Source organism: Trichosurus vulpecula, chromosome 4, assembly GCF_011100635.1.
Source record: "Trichosurus vulpecula isolate mTriVul1 chromosome 4, mTriVul1.pri, whole genome shotgun sequence".
In the NCBI taxonomy this organism is placed as follows: domain Eukaryota; kingdom Metazoa; phylum Chordata; class Mammalia; order Diprotodontia; family Phalangeridae; genus Trichosurus; species Trichosurus vulpecula.
This window is the reverse complement of record NC_050576.1, coordinates 369,776,406-369,790,208: the sequence shown is the minus strand read 5'-3', so window position 1 is coordinate 369,790,208 and position 13,803 is coordinate 369,776,406.

Here is a 13,803-nt window from a genome sequence, read left to right as displayed (position 1 = left end):
GAGGTTGAAACCAAGCAGGGGAGCAGATGCAAATGAACAGGTTGAAAGAGAGCTCAGTGACTATCCTAGTCTATGGCCCTTGTTTTATAAATGAATAAACTGAGGCCCATCAAGATTAAGTGATTTGCCCAAGGTCACACAGGTAGTGTTAGAAGTGATATTTGAACACAGGACCACCCACATCTTCTACCTTTGGTGGCAATACCTGTACTCTGCTCACTATACAATACTGCTTCCTAGGACAATGTTTGTAACAAAAATCTTGCTAACAGCTACTGTGGCTGTGTAAGACCAATAACACCAGCACACAGAAGGCTGCTAACACAGGTTCTTTGATCTGCTTTTCTAAGGAAAGCAACTTTAAGGGGTTAACCATCTCAGTTTAATTAAACACACACACACACACACACACACACACACACACACATATATATATATATATATATGTATGTATGTATGTATGTATATCATTCACTTAGTTCAGGGGGAAAAGATCAGCCCCCTGAACTTCAAGGCAAATACAAACAGAAATTACAAGCATCAACAGACAGACCTTGTGTGGTCAAATCACAATACATAGTTACCAAAGAACCAATGGATCTGGGTTAGCAAAGCTGGAGGAAGGGTACAACAGCTTGCCCAGAGTCTCAACACTCCTTCCATGAGTGAACCCCAAAAGTCAAACACCAAGCTCCCCTCAGTTATATCCTGTTCAGAACTGTGAGGACTCTGACCTCCCCCAGGCTGAGTGTGTGAAAATTCCTCATCCACAGTATCAAATCATATACAAGTCAATGACTCCTGATTGCCTCAGTGCAATAGTCTTAGCATCCCCAAAGGGAAGAACTGGGAAAAGTCTGATTGCCGTTACAATGTTCTTGTCTGAAAACTTATTATGTTATTAATTCCTTCTTCTTGCCCCAACGATTTCTGTTCTCATCACTGAGATCAGCATTAACTTTGCTACCTCTTCTAGGTGCTCCTCTTATGCTTTCCAATATTATGTAATTTGTGACCATGTATTTGAGTGTTAAGATTCTTCATGGAGGCATAGGGACCTCTTCTCTGCTGCTGCCTTTGTGGGTGACTTCAGCAACCGGGGAAAAACTGGGGAAGTAAGGAGAGAGTGAGAATGAGGGAGAGAGAGAGAGAGACAGAGAGGGAAGAAAAGAGGAGAGGGAAAGGGAGAAGGAGAGACAGAGAGAGAGGAGAGAGAGAGAGTGAAAGAGAGAGAGAGAGACAGACAGAGAGAGAGAGAGAGACAGGAAGAGAGTGCACATATATCAAGAACTTTGGCAGAAGTGTGAATAAAAGAGCCTGCGAATCCTGTATCTTCTCCCAAATGACAGCTAATAGCATATCACCACCTCAGGACTCTGCCACTCATTTATCCTGTTAATTGCTAAATGCTATATATATTCTTCCTTTGAAGTGCTTTTTATGGTTTTCTTCCTCCTCATTTCTTCCATGACCATCCTAGTCTATCTAGGCCCTAATTGCCTCATTCCTGAATTATTGCAATAGCTTTCCAGGGTTTTGCTGCCATTATCTTTTTAAAAAATTATTTATTTATTTTTCATTTTCAATATTCACTTTCATAAGATTTTGAGTTCTAAAATTTTCTCCCTTCCCTCCTCCCTCCCCTAGATGGCATGCAATCTGATATGGGCTATACATATATAGTCATATTAAACACATTTCCACATCAGTGATGTTGTGAAAGAAGAATCAGAGCAAAAGGAAAAAACCATGAGGAAGAAAAAAACAACAAAAAAGGAGAAAATGCTATATGCTTTGATCTAGATTCAGACTCCATAGTTCTTTCTCTGGATGTGCATATTTGCTGCCATTTTCAAACCTTAATGCTTTTGTTTTTCCTTGTCCCTACTTGACCACTTATCTGCCCCAGCTCTGAAAAGAAAACTGGCCACTGTCACCCCTGGGCTCCAGCCCTCACCCTCTTCTTAAATTGCAATCTAGCACCATTACTCATGAGCCCCCATCTGGTATGCTCCAGATTGATTGTCAGTTAAATTAATTAGCTTTAGGTTGGGGATATTTACTAAGAGGATAAAACAAAAACAGTTGGTACAAAGCGCAATGGCTCTCTAAATCTAGAAAACTCTCATGCATTTACACAAAGGATCCATGGAGAAAGTTGGATCAAGGTTAGAAGATACATGTAGGAAAGGGATAATGCCACTCCAAATGATTGAGTTCAATGAATTCATTTCCTGGGTCATAGTCATGCTCTTGTTTCCTATGCCTGCTCCCATATAAAGGCAACTAGGTGGCACAATGGATAGAATGCTGGACCTGAAGTCAAGAAGACCTAAGTTCAAATCCAGCCTAACACATGTTCTAGTTGTGTGACCTTGGGCAAGTCTCCTCAACTATAACATGGGGATAATAACAATGCCTACTTCACAGAGTTATTTTGAGGATCAAATGCAATAATTTTTGTATAGTGCTTAGCACAGTTCCTGGCACATAGTACATGCTATATAAGTGCTTATTCCCTTCCTTTATTATTAGGGAAATTTGACATATTCCCTCAAACACCCTAACTTCCAGGTTCCTCAACTTGCCCATTTCTTATGACCTCTAATCCACCTCAGCTACACTTTGAGGCAGTCAAAACTTTGATCTTGCCATCACCAGCAAGTGTTCTATTTCCATGTTCATGAACCCTGAAATTCCCGTATCTCATCATAACCCATTGTCATTCCACTTCTCCTTCTACTTTGCAATCCCTAACTGTGCCATTCACCCAGACTTCAGTTCTTTCCTATGCCATCATCCCTGCATGGGCTACATTTTACCCCTTGGTGAAACAATTCAGTTCTATACTGTTGTTTTCTCTTTAATACCTTGCTCCCTTATCCTACTGATCTTTCCCTACCAAGATTCAATCTTGTATTATTTCCATTATCCTCTGCCTTGATTTCTACTCATGCGCTGCTGAACGAAGATGAAGAAAATCAAGAACCATGCTGACTAGAGCTACTAAAAATTTGTTGTATAACCTCAGTTGGGCTGTCGCTGTAAGGCAATTTCTTCATGTCTTCCTATTTGGCTTACTATTTCCCTCATCAGAGCAGCTTTTCCAAGACTATTCATCCCTCCCCGAACCTCCCAGAGCTTTCCCCTCCCCTAACTCTCTCAGCCGAAGAATCTTGCCTTATGTTGAACTGAAAAAAAAAATGAAGGCCATTCAATAAGAGCCCCCTCTTCTCCTCTCCTCCTCTCTCACATCACTTAGATGCCTTCTGCCACTATTTCTTTTACCTCTTTCATATAAATAGGTAGCCTTCTTCTTGCCAAGGCAAAACTCTCTATATACAAAAGTGATCCCGTTCCATCCCATCTTCTCAAGTGGATTGCTCCTTTATCATTCCTACTCTGATTTATCTTTAATTTTTTTCCTTTGTACTGGCTACTTGTCTGCTGCCTACAAACATACATGTCTCCCCAGTCCTCAAAAAATCCTCACTTGATCCATTCATTCTCACTAGCTATCACCCCATATCTCCATTGCCATTTGTAGCTAAATTCCTTGAAAAGGCCATTTACAATTGACGCCTCTACTTTTTTCTCAGTCTTTTCTTAACTCTCTACAATCTGTCTTCTAGCCTCATCATTTAACTGAAACTGCTCTCTACATTTACCAATGATCCCTTAGTTGCCAAATCTAATAGCCTTTTCTCAGTCCTCATTCTTCTTGACTTCATGGCAGCCTTTGACAATGTTGAAACCCCTCTTCTCTCTCTCTCTCTCTCTCTTTCATCTCTCTTTCTCTTTTAACTCTATACGATTCTCCTTTTGCATGTCTGACTGCTCCTTCTCAGTTTCCTTTGCTGGCTATTTATCCAGGATATACCCACTAACACAAGGTATCCCCCAAAACTCTGTCCTGGTTCCTCTTCTCTTCTCCCTGTACACTATTTCAGTCAGTGGTCTCATCGATTCCCATGGATTCAATTATCATCTCTATATTAATGATTCTCAAATCTACTTATCCAGCCTTAACCTCTCTGCTGACCTCCAATCTCACACCTCCCATTGTTTATTGGACATATTGAACTGCACGTCTCATTAACACCTTAAACTCAATATGTCCGAAACTCAGTTCATTAATTTCCACCCCTGAGCCTTTTCCTCTTCTGAACCTTCCTATTATCGTTAAGAGCACCGCCATCCTCCTGGTCACCCAGGCTGAAAACCTAGGTGTTGTTCTTGAGTCTTCACTCTGTCACAACCCATCTCCAATCTGTTGTCGAGTCCTATTGATTTTGCCCTTGTAAAATCTCTCATGTTTCTGCCCCTTTCTCTCTTCTGACATTATCACCATCCTGATGTAAGTCCTCATCACCTGAGACCTGACCTATTGCAATAGCCTTTTGTTTGGTATCCTTGCCTTAGATCTCTCCAAACTCTAATCCATTGTTCATGCAGCTGTCAAATTGATCTTCCTAAAGATCAATATTCTGAAGAGGATATCTGACCATGTCACCCGCAGGATGAAATATAAAAACTTCTGTTTGGCATTTAAAATTTTTCATAACCTGATCCCTGCTACCTTTCCAGTCTTCTTACACCTTACTCACTCCTTGGGTACCTGGTGATCAAGTGACATTCGACTCCTTCCTGTTTCTTGAACAAGACTCTCCATTTCCTATTTCTGGGCATTACTACTGGCTTGTGCTCTGTGGTGATAATGTGATTAAAGATCTTTTCTGCCCATTCAATAAAGGAGGCCTGATTAGAGGCAGGCCTACACCTTTGTGATGCTAATCAGTGATTAAAGATCTTTCCCACACTCTTTTGCTAAGTAGATGCAAAGCCTCAGGCCCACACCCTTTTGCTGATTGGGCATGAAGCCCTTGGGCCTTAAAAAGAGTATATACACCCAGAAGGTAGCCACTGAGAATTAAGAATTCAGAAGTCAGAAGTCAGAAGAGAGAATTCAGAATCCGCCCCAAGGAAGAGAAGTAAGAACTCCAAGACAACAGAGCTGCAGAAAGAGTGCGGAGGGGAGAGTGGAAACCAGGTTGCTGTGGAGACCAGAGAACTGAGGGGGGAAAGAACACAGGCAAGCAGACAGTTGGGATTCATGAGTGTTTACAGGGAGGCTCCAGCAGGGGGGAGGGTTACAGGATGACTCGGTTCCTTGCTATAATACTGCGTTATAATTTCTTTGTTACTACATTGAAGTGGGCTTACTGGTTTTGGAATATAATTACTGCTATATTGAATTGGTCTTGGGATTTGATCATCTGGTGTCTGAATAAATGTCATACTCCTTCTGCCTTCTACCCAGAGAGTTTTTCATACTTTGTGATTCTGAACCATACAGGCATGTTCATGATCATCCTCAAGGTCATGAATCTTGCCTTACTGATACACCCCTGTACCTAAAATTCTCTCCCTCCTCATTGCTAACTCCTGGTTTCCTCTCCAAATCCCAATTAAAATCCCACCTAGAGAAAAAGGCTTTCCCAATCACCCTTAATGTTAGTATTTGCCCTCTATTGATTGTCTTCAATTTATCCTGTATATATCTTGTTTGTAGCTGCTTGTATATTATTCATCTATTAGACTGTAAGTTCCTTAAGAGCAATGACTGTCTTTTCCCTTTCTTCATATTGCCAGCTTTTAGCACAGTGTCTGCTGGCACATAGTGGGAGTTTAATAAATATGTATTGACAGGCTAGCTGACAACTCTAGATTATTAGAGTCTTGAATGGACTTAGTGAAATCTTTTTACTGGAATCATCATGAAGTTTTCCTTTGGTGTTCATCTTTCTGACTGGATCTGAGGGTCATTGCCCTTGTAGAGTCCTAAGCCTGCCTTTCTTTAGTGTGGCTAGTTGTTTTAGAAACACTGCAACTGATACTGATGGAAAGTCCAAATTTTTCCAACCACTTGATTTCACATGGATACTCTCTGGCCAAGGTGAAGGGAGGAGCCTGGGGCTTGGTTGGAGCCATTCTACTACAGGATGGAATTCTGAACTGGCTTGCTGTTTTATCCAAGGACCACTGGGCATGATTGATTCTCTTCAACTAATTAAATGACATTTCCTGCATGACTCTTCTGCTTCCATGTAATTCACACCTAGTTTCCACCTTACATTGACAGATTGAGTCAACTGACATGTCTAGGAATTGCTTACACTCAGTTTATAATTTTGATTCTATAACTAGATCAAAGACAGGTTCTCACTTGATAATGGTGTTGAGGTGGAGCTTCTTGTTAGTTACATTAATGGGGACTGAGGGATGTTGGACCTCTGTTATACCTGGAAAAACTCAGAAATTATTATTGCCAAAAAGAAGTGATCAAGGAAATATCAATAACTACTAAACCATATGCCTACATATCTACTTATACAAATTTTTATGAGCATTATCTATAGACCCATCAAAGGCATTCGTTATGATTCTATTTGTAGGGGAAAGGCAGGCTTTCGTAAGTGATATTCCATAGTTGACTACATCTTCGCCATTACACAGTTGACTTGTCTTTGTCCTTCATTTTCAGAGAGGACCATGACATCAAGAAAATGATGACATGACTTGCAGTTGACTTTGATTTGAGTGAAGGAGGGCTGTGCGAGGTCACCGGCCTCACTTTGTTCTCCAGAGCCATCTGGATCCAGTGATCGGATATTCATCAGGATGACTGGAGATGATCCAGGATGCAATCTTAGGCTAAGGCCTTTTCATGTACTCACTTAGAGTGAGATAATGGGCCTCTTTAAGAAGTGAGTCAAGGGGTTGTTCCCTTTAATTAGAAAAAAAAAAACCAGTTGGGACTAAGAGAGATAGAGATGTAAGATTGTCCTGTACTTATTTCTTGATCATAAGAAGTATTTGATTCTGCAAAACAAAATGCAATCTTAAAGACTCTCCTCCAACAAAGTATCTCCCATGAATATGTAAAAATTATATACAGTTCCTTGAACTGTATCCCAATAGTGATAACTTTGACAACCTTCTGATTATTACTTTCAAGTGGGACATAAAACATAAGCTTGACGATGGTATTCAGGAATGTCATAGACGGTATCTAGGTGTTTATTGATATACTTTTCCAAGGGCATCAAGAGAAACCCAAGTTAAAATTGAGTTATAACATCAAAGTATACACACAGATGCTCTGTTTCAAGCAACCCTTCCTTCCAGTAAGCCCACCTTCCTAGACACAACTTGAAAGTAGTCAACATCCGGAACAATTTAATCTGCAATTAATGAGGTCGGCTAATTCACTGAAACAAATTGCTCTGATTTCTTCTCATGCCTTCTTCACCTTCTTTTTTGTTCTGAACTGTTACATGAAGAATGGCAAGTTAATCATTACATATATTAGCTTCATTTAAGATTAAGGATGAATGGAATGCAGTGCCAAAAATTACAACAGTGATCTTTGCCCTTCAGGAACCTAGGAGCTTAAGATCAAAAGCCTTAAAATTCAGCTGTTTTGCATATTATTAACTAATTATTATTAATTATTGGATTATTAATTGGATTAATTGGATTATTAATCCAAATTTCCATATTATTTTCTCTACTTCTGGAAAATGTAGTTTCACTTTCACATGAATGGAGAACAATTGCCTCTCAGCCAAATTGAATGTCTTTTTAGTATCCTTCCAGATGATACAGAGACAGAAAATGTAGGCATTGCTTGTTGCCTCCTGAGCACCTCCTAGCCCTGATTCTTTTCTTCTCTCCTTCTTGTTGTCCTGGCTGCTGTTCTTCCATCTTTGATGTAACATTGGGAGGATGTTTATGACTAAATCATCAAAAGTTCTTTGAGTAGAACCTTGAGCTGTCTTGATAAAGCATGCCGCCAAAATCTTATAAATAATAATAAATAGAATACTGAGTGCAAAGTGACAAGGGCCTCTAGTCTTTACCCAGAGATGGGGCCTTCATGAAGGCTTTCCAAGAAAAGGGGGCTGAAATGGTAGGTTGCAGGCATAGAAATGCTAGAAATAAAAGCAGAGATTATTGAAAAGATATTCCAAAAATTTTTCTAATAAGATAGGGATAATAGAAGTAAAGTCTGAGATTTTACAGAACTTTACAAGCACTTTTTCAGGAAAAAGGGTAATCTGAACTTATGGCAATTTGTTTAAAAAAAAAAACAGCTAACCAACTTATATAGTTAGTTACCTGATTAAAACTACTGTCCATTAAAAGTTCCCCAGGTATAGATGGCTTATGTTCCAAATTGGCCAAAGGAAGGGAAAGTATCATGGATCTGAATCTAAAGTATTTATTATACATTTCTCCTTTACATAGTACTTTGCTTCAATCTATTAAGGATCTATAACTTCATCCACATTGGGTGTCTCTACCACTCACTTCCTGTGTGACCTTGGACTGACCATTTAATCTTTCTGGACCTCGGTTTCTTCATCTGTAAAATGAGAGTGTTGGACTAGAGAACCTCTTCAGTTCTTCCTGGTTTTAAATTTAAGATCCTATGATCCTTTTACCAAGGTAGGTTGCAACATCCACGTCTCTGCAAACTGTCTCCTTGCATTGCTTCAACTGATAATGGCATTATCTGGTGGCTAACCTTCTAGTAATGGGTGTCTCACAACTCAATCAGACTGGTCCTGGAACAATACACGCAGTGTCTCTTGCCGGGTCTGTACTCAAAACTTTTCCTATTAGACAGCTGCCCCCCCCCCACCCCAGAGTTCGTACTTCCTTGTGATGGTCATCAGGACACAGATACACTTCTACACCCCAACAAGGCCTAAAGCGAGACTTCTGCGGCATTAACCTAGTTAAAATACCTTTAAAAAGTATATTAAAGTTGGCTATAATTGTTTGCAGGTTGTTTTCCCCATTAGATTGAGAGTTCCTTCAGGGCAGGGGCTGGTTTTGATTTTTGTTGTATCCCCAGTGCTTCTCAAGTGCTGTGTCTATTGATCTGATTTAACTTGGCAGTTTCAGTCACGCTGGCAGATCAATGATGGAAGATATTTTGATTGGATCAGCTTTTCAATAACCTATGGGTCAAATCAATCACACTTCAGATTCAAAAAAATGTACTAATTCCCTGAAATGCACTAGATATGTGCTAGGTGCTAGAGATACAATGAGAAAACACAACCTACCTAACTCACTCCCTGTTTACCTCTCACTGGGAGCATTGCATTATTGTTATCGTTTTGTCCTTTGTTCTCAAAGAGGACCGTGACATCAGGGAGGTGATGCCATGACTTGCAAGTGAATTGGATTTTAATTGGGGAGGGCTGTGCAAAGTCACCAGCCTCACTTTCTCCTCCGGAGCCATCTGGGTTCAGTGGTCAGATATAGATCAGGATGACTGGAGATGGCCTGGAGTGCTATGGGAGACCTTGGCTTTTTGAACTAAGGTCTTTAACAGGTTTGACTAAGGCAGAGCACATTCAGTGATTAAGGCTAGGTAAGAAAAGAGGCAGAGAATGGCTTCTTTACCTAGTCCATAGGTTCCCAAAGTGGGTGATACCACCCCCTGGGGCATGCTGGAACGATGTGGAGGGGGCAGTAGTAGCCTCAGGTGCAACTAGGGGCAGCGGAAGCATAAGGAAAGAAGAGAAGATAAGAAAATTTTGAAAAACTGTTCATACATGTTTCATCTGTTGTGTAACAGTTAGAGGTCATAGCAATTATGTTATTTTCCACATAAACACACACAATGCAAGTTATGACCCATCACTGGTCAATGCATTGACAAGTTTTAACAAGCAAGCATTGGCAGGTGAAACAGTCGAGCATTGTCAGGAAGTCCACCATGCCTGGGCAAGAATATGTGTGTGTAATGACTTGTTTACAATATGATACTATATGGTTACATGATACAATATTTCATCAACAAAATTTCAATGCAGGAAAAACCCCACAAATTTACAATGAATTATTAAATTTAAGATGCGTCATTTCAAAAAAAAAATCTACCCCCAGCACAATGGGTACTTGTTTTATTTCTTGAGTTCAGGATAGAAGTATGCATGTATGTATATATGTATGTATGTATGTATGTATATATGTATGGTTTTTGAAATGAAGAAAATTTTTAAAAAAACGTTAAAGAGCTAAAGAGAGTAGATTTCCAGGAGGGCTCTGAGTAATTTTTTTTTTAAAGCGGGCAATAGGCCAACTAAGTTTGGGATCCTCTGACCTAGTCAAAAAAAGAAAAATAAAACAATCTGGGAGCAGAAGACCCTCAGGGTTTCTGGCCCAAACAGAAACAATTGCTATTTACATTCATTCTGAGCCAAGTAGGGCCCAAACAATGACCAACAGGGCTTGGTCTGGGACCTGTTGTTGGTCAGTCTATGAGAGCCAATTGGTCTCCCTGTATCTAGTCTCCAGGGCAGCTAGGTGGCGCAGTGGATACAATTCTGGGCCTGGAATCAGGAAGACCTGACTTCAAATCAGACCTCAGACACTTACTAGCTGTGTGATCCTGAGCAAGTCACTTAACCCTGTTTGTCTCAGTTTCTTCATTTGCAAAATGAGCTAGAGCAAATGGCAAACCACTCCAGTATCTCTGCCAAGAAAACCCCAAAACGGAGTTACAAAATGTCAGACATGACTGAAAGCAACTGAACAATCTAGTCTCTCCCCTCTCTGGCTCATCCTACATATGCCATGCCACTTTCCTATCTGGGAAGCTTCCATTGCTCCCAATTGCCTCCTCTGGGAGAAAATACAAACTCCTTTGATTAATGTTTAAAGTCCTTCAACATCCGGCTTTGGTCTAGTTGTCTAGGAACATTACACATTATCTCCTCTCCGTACTGGCTGACTTGCTTTTCCCTGTATAGGACATTCTATTTCCCATTTCAGTACCTTTGTGAAAGCTGCCTCCCCAAGCCCGGAATGTTCTCCCTTCTCACCTGTCTTCCTCGGAACCCCAAGCTCATTCCAAGACTGAGTTCAAGGGCCATCTTTTTTGGTTTTCCTAGTTGTTCTACTGGCACCTATCAATCACTTTGTATTTATTATGTGTATAGCCTTTATTTACTTTCCCATAAACATGTGGGATCTGCCAGTATATTGGGAGGTCCTTGAAGGCATGATCTGCTTGTCACATAGTAGGCTTGTAATACCTGTCACATAGTAGGCTTATAATAAATATTTAGTTGAGTGACTGATTTATTCATTTTCCAAATATTTATTAATCACCTACAAAAACTCCAAGGCATTCAGGGGTTTTTAAACCATTTTTGTGTCAGGGACTCCTTTGGCAGTCTAGCAAAGCCTTATAAAGCCCTTCTCAGAATAACGTTTTTAAATGCATAAAATAAAGTACATAGGATTACAAAGTAAACCAATTAAATTGAAATGTATTTTTCAAAATACATTTTTAAAAGCAAATTCACACATCCCTGATTTTGTAGCAGGATAAGAAGGCCATCGTTTGGTGAGAAGATTGGATCCCCTTTAATACCAAGTCATCGGATGGTACCCTTCCCTCAAAGCCTTGAAGGCATCATCATGGCTCTGGCTATAGGACTTTCCTTGAAATAAGTAGTTATGTTTGCTTTTGCTCTCTAACCTTGACTAATTCCCTCACTATATCCCGGTGTCTCCTCTCAAAATAGAATGTAATAAAATTTGGCATCTGCCTCCTGAGGTTTATGTTTATAAAGCATTTTGAGCTTTCCCAAGAAAAGGCATCGTGTCAATAAAAAACAGTCTGCACCGTTAACTGACCTTCTCTTCAGAGAAGGTCTTCCCTTTCTCCTTTCCTGCTCTTCTTTTTGAAATTCCTTCCGTCCTGCTGTTGCAGGTCTTCCTCCTAATGTAAACAAGTTAGGAAGAATTGATTAAGTGGGCCAGACTGCGTGGGAAGCTCAAATGCCCTGGAAAGAAAGCAAAAAGACCAAGTTTCCATCTTAACAACAGTTCTAGACCTAGACAGCTTGTCAGCTTCCATTACCCGTGTTTTCCCCCTTTGCTTCCTTCTCCATTCCCCTGCTCCTCTTTCTTCTCTGAAAACAGTAGTCCCAGAGAGCCTAGCAATTCCTAGTTCATTGTTTTATTATTTGCGAAACAACCACCCAGACTGGGAAGTAGGCAGGGTGTCATTTAGAATGTTTAAATTCATGATATGTGCCACTTGCAGAAATGGGTGATAAAGAGTTGGGCAATCAAAGAACAGGTTTTATATCTGCTTTGGGGAAAATGGAGCTAGAGTCCTACAAAAAATTTTAAAATCTTGGATTCATACCTAAAACTGAAAAACACAAAATTTTATTTTACTAAAATATTAAGTGACATACTGAGGCTGCATATATTGAATGCACAAAACAAAACAAAATGAAAAAAAAACCCCAGAAACAAAACAAACCCAACAATGACAGGTTAAATCATTCAATTCAAATGTTTCCCAGCCAAGACCATCCAATGGTTTAATTTGCTAGTCGATTCTATCAAGCATTGTAATTTCTCAGTAATTTATAAGGAGGAGACCTTAGATGAGATGCTAGTAGGAGGCATGAGTAGAGAATAGATTTTAAATTGAGAGTAGGATAGTTATGGTGGACCAAATTCACTCAGTTATGCTACTCCCTCCAGTTCAGTTAAGCACCATGTAAGTAGGAACAGAAGGGTAATCCACGACAGGCCAGAGCATCAAGACTGAGGGTCAAGGAATTAAAAAATAGAAGACAGTATAGCATTACACTAATTAAATATAGTTTTGAGAGGAAAGTGAAATTAGAGTAAGGATGATGGCCTCAGATACTGAAATGGAATGGAATTTATAGTGAGGGTGAAGAATCGTTTAGGAGGGGTAAGGCATAGGGTGAGAAGAAATGAATGATAGGAGGTTATGGTAAAGAAATTTTGGAGTTTTTTTAATTTTTTGAACATGAAACACTTGTGGATGATGACAGATTCAAAGGTGTGGTCATCTTGAAAAAGTAGGTCATGGGAGACTGAGGAATTGGGAGGTCAGAGTTATTAAAGGGATATCAACATAGATGTTGGTGTCATCTAAAAGAAAAGGAGTTGTGGTAGAGAAGAAGACTGCGAACTAGGTACTGAACTCTTGGAGAAGGGAAGGAGAGTGACCCGAGGTGTCAGTAGATAACTACCACCAGGATATAGATTGAGTGAAATGTAACAACAGTACAAGGTTTCTGGGTTCAGTGGGGTTGGGATGCTCACCTCCTCCCTCGCCACCAATGGGATCTTCTGCTCTGGAACCATGGACTCATGGACTAGGTTTAATCCTGAGGGAGCCTGGTCTCTAAAGAGAGGTGTCATTAAATTTTCTTAAACTTTCTGGCTCTTTGTTTATGTCCCCACCCTGGAGCTCTAGGGAAAATCATTTAAAGCTTAGGTTTGGTTAACATCTTTCTACCCAAAAATAGATAATAGAAAGGCACTCAGTATAGAATTCATATTGAATATAGGACAGCTATTTATTTCCTTCACATAAAAGAAATGCTTAACACAGGGGAATTACAAGCACACATCAACAAAGTCTTAGACAAGCAGCAGTAATAACTTATAACTACAGGTTATAAGTTAATAATTCTCCAGGGAGGTTGAAGATTAAAACATTAAACTGAAAGCAGTTGGTGGGACTGCTAAAACAACATTTCATTTTTGACTATGCTTTTCACTTTATCTCTGTCAAGGACTCTATCTTCTAGAAAGCCAGATCAAAAGGTTGAGCTTCTTGCTGGTGGTCATCCTCTCCAATGAAGAAATTTCTCTTACTTTCAGTCACCTCTGAGAGACATAGGTTCTTCTCTTCTTTTGAACTCATAAGGATGCCTTCAA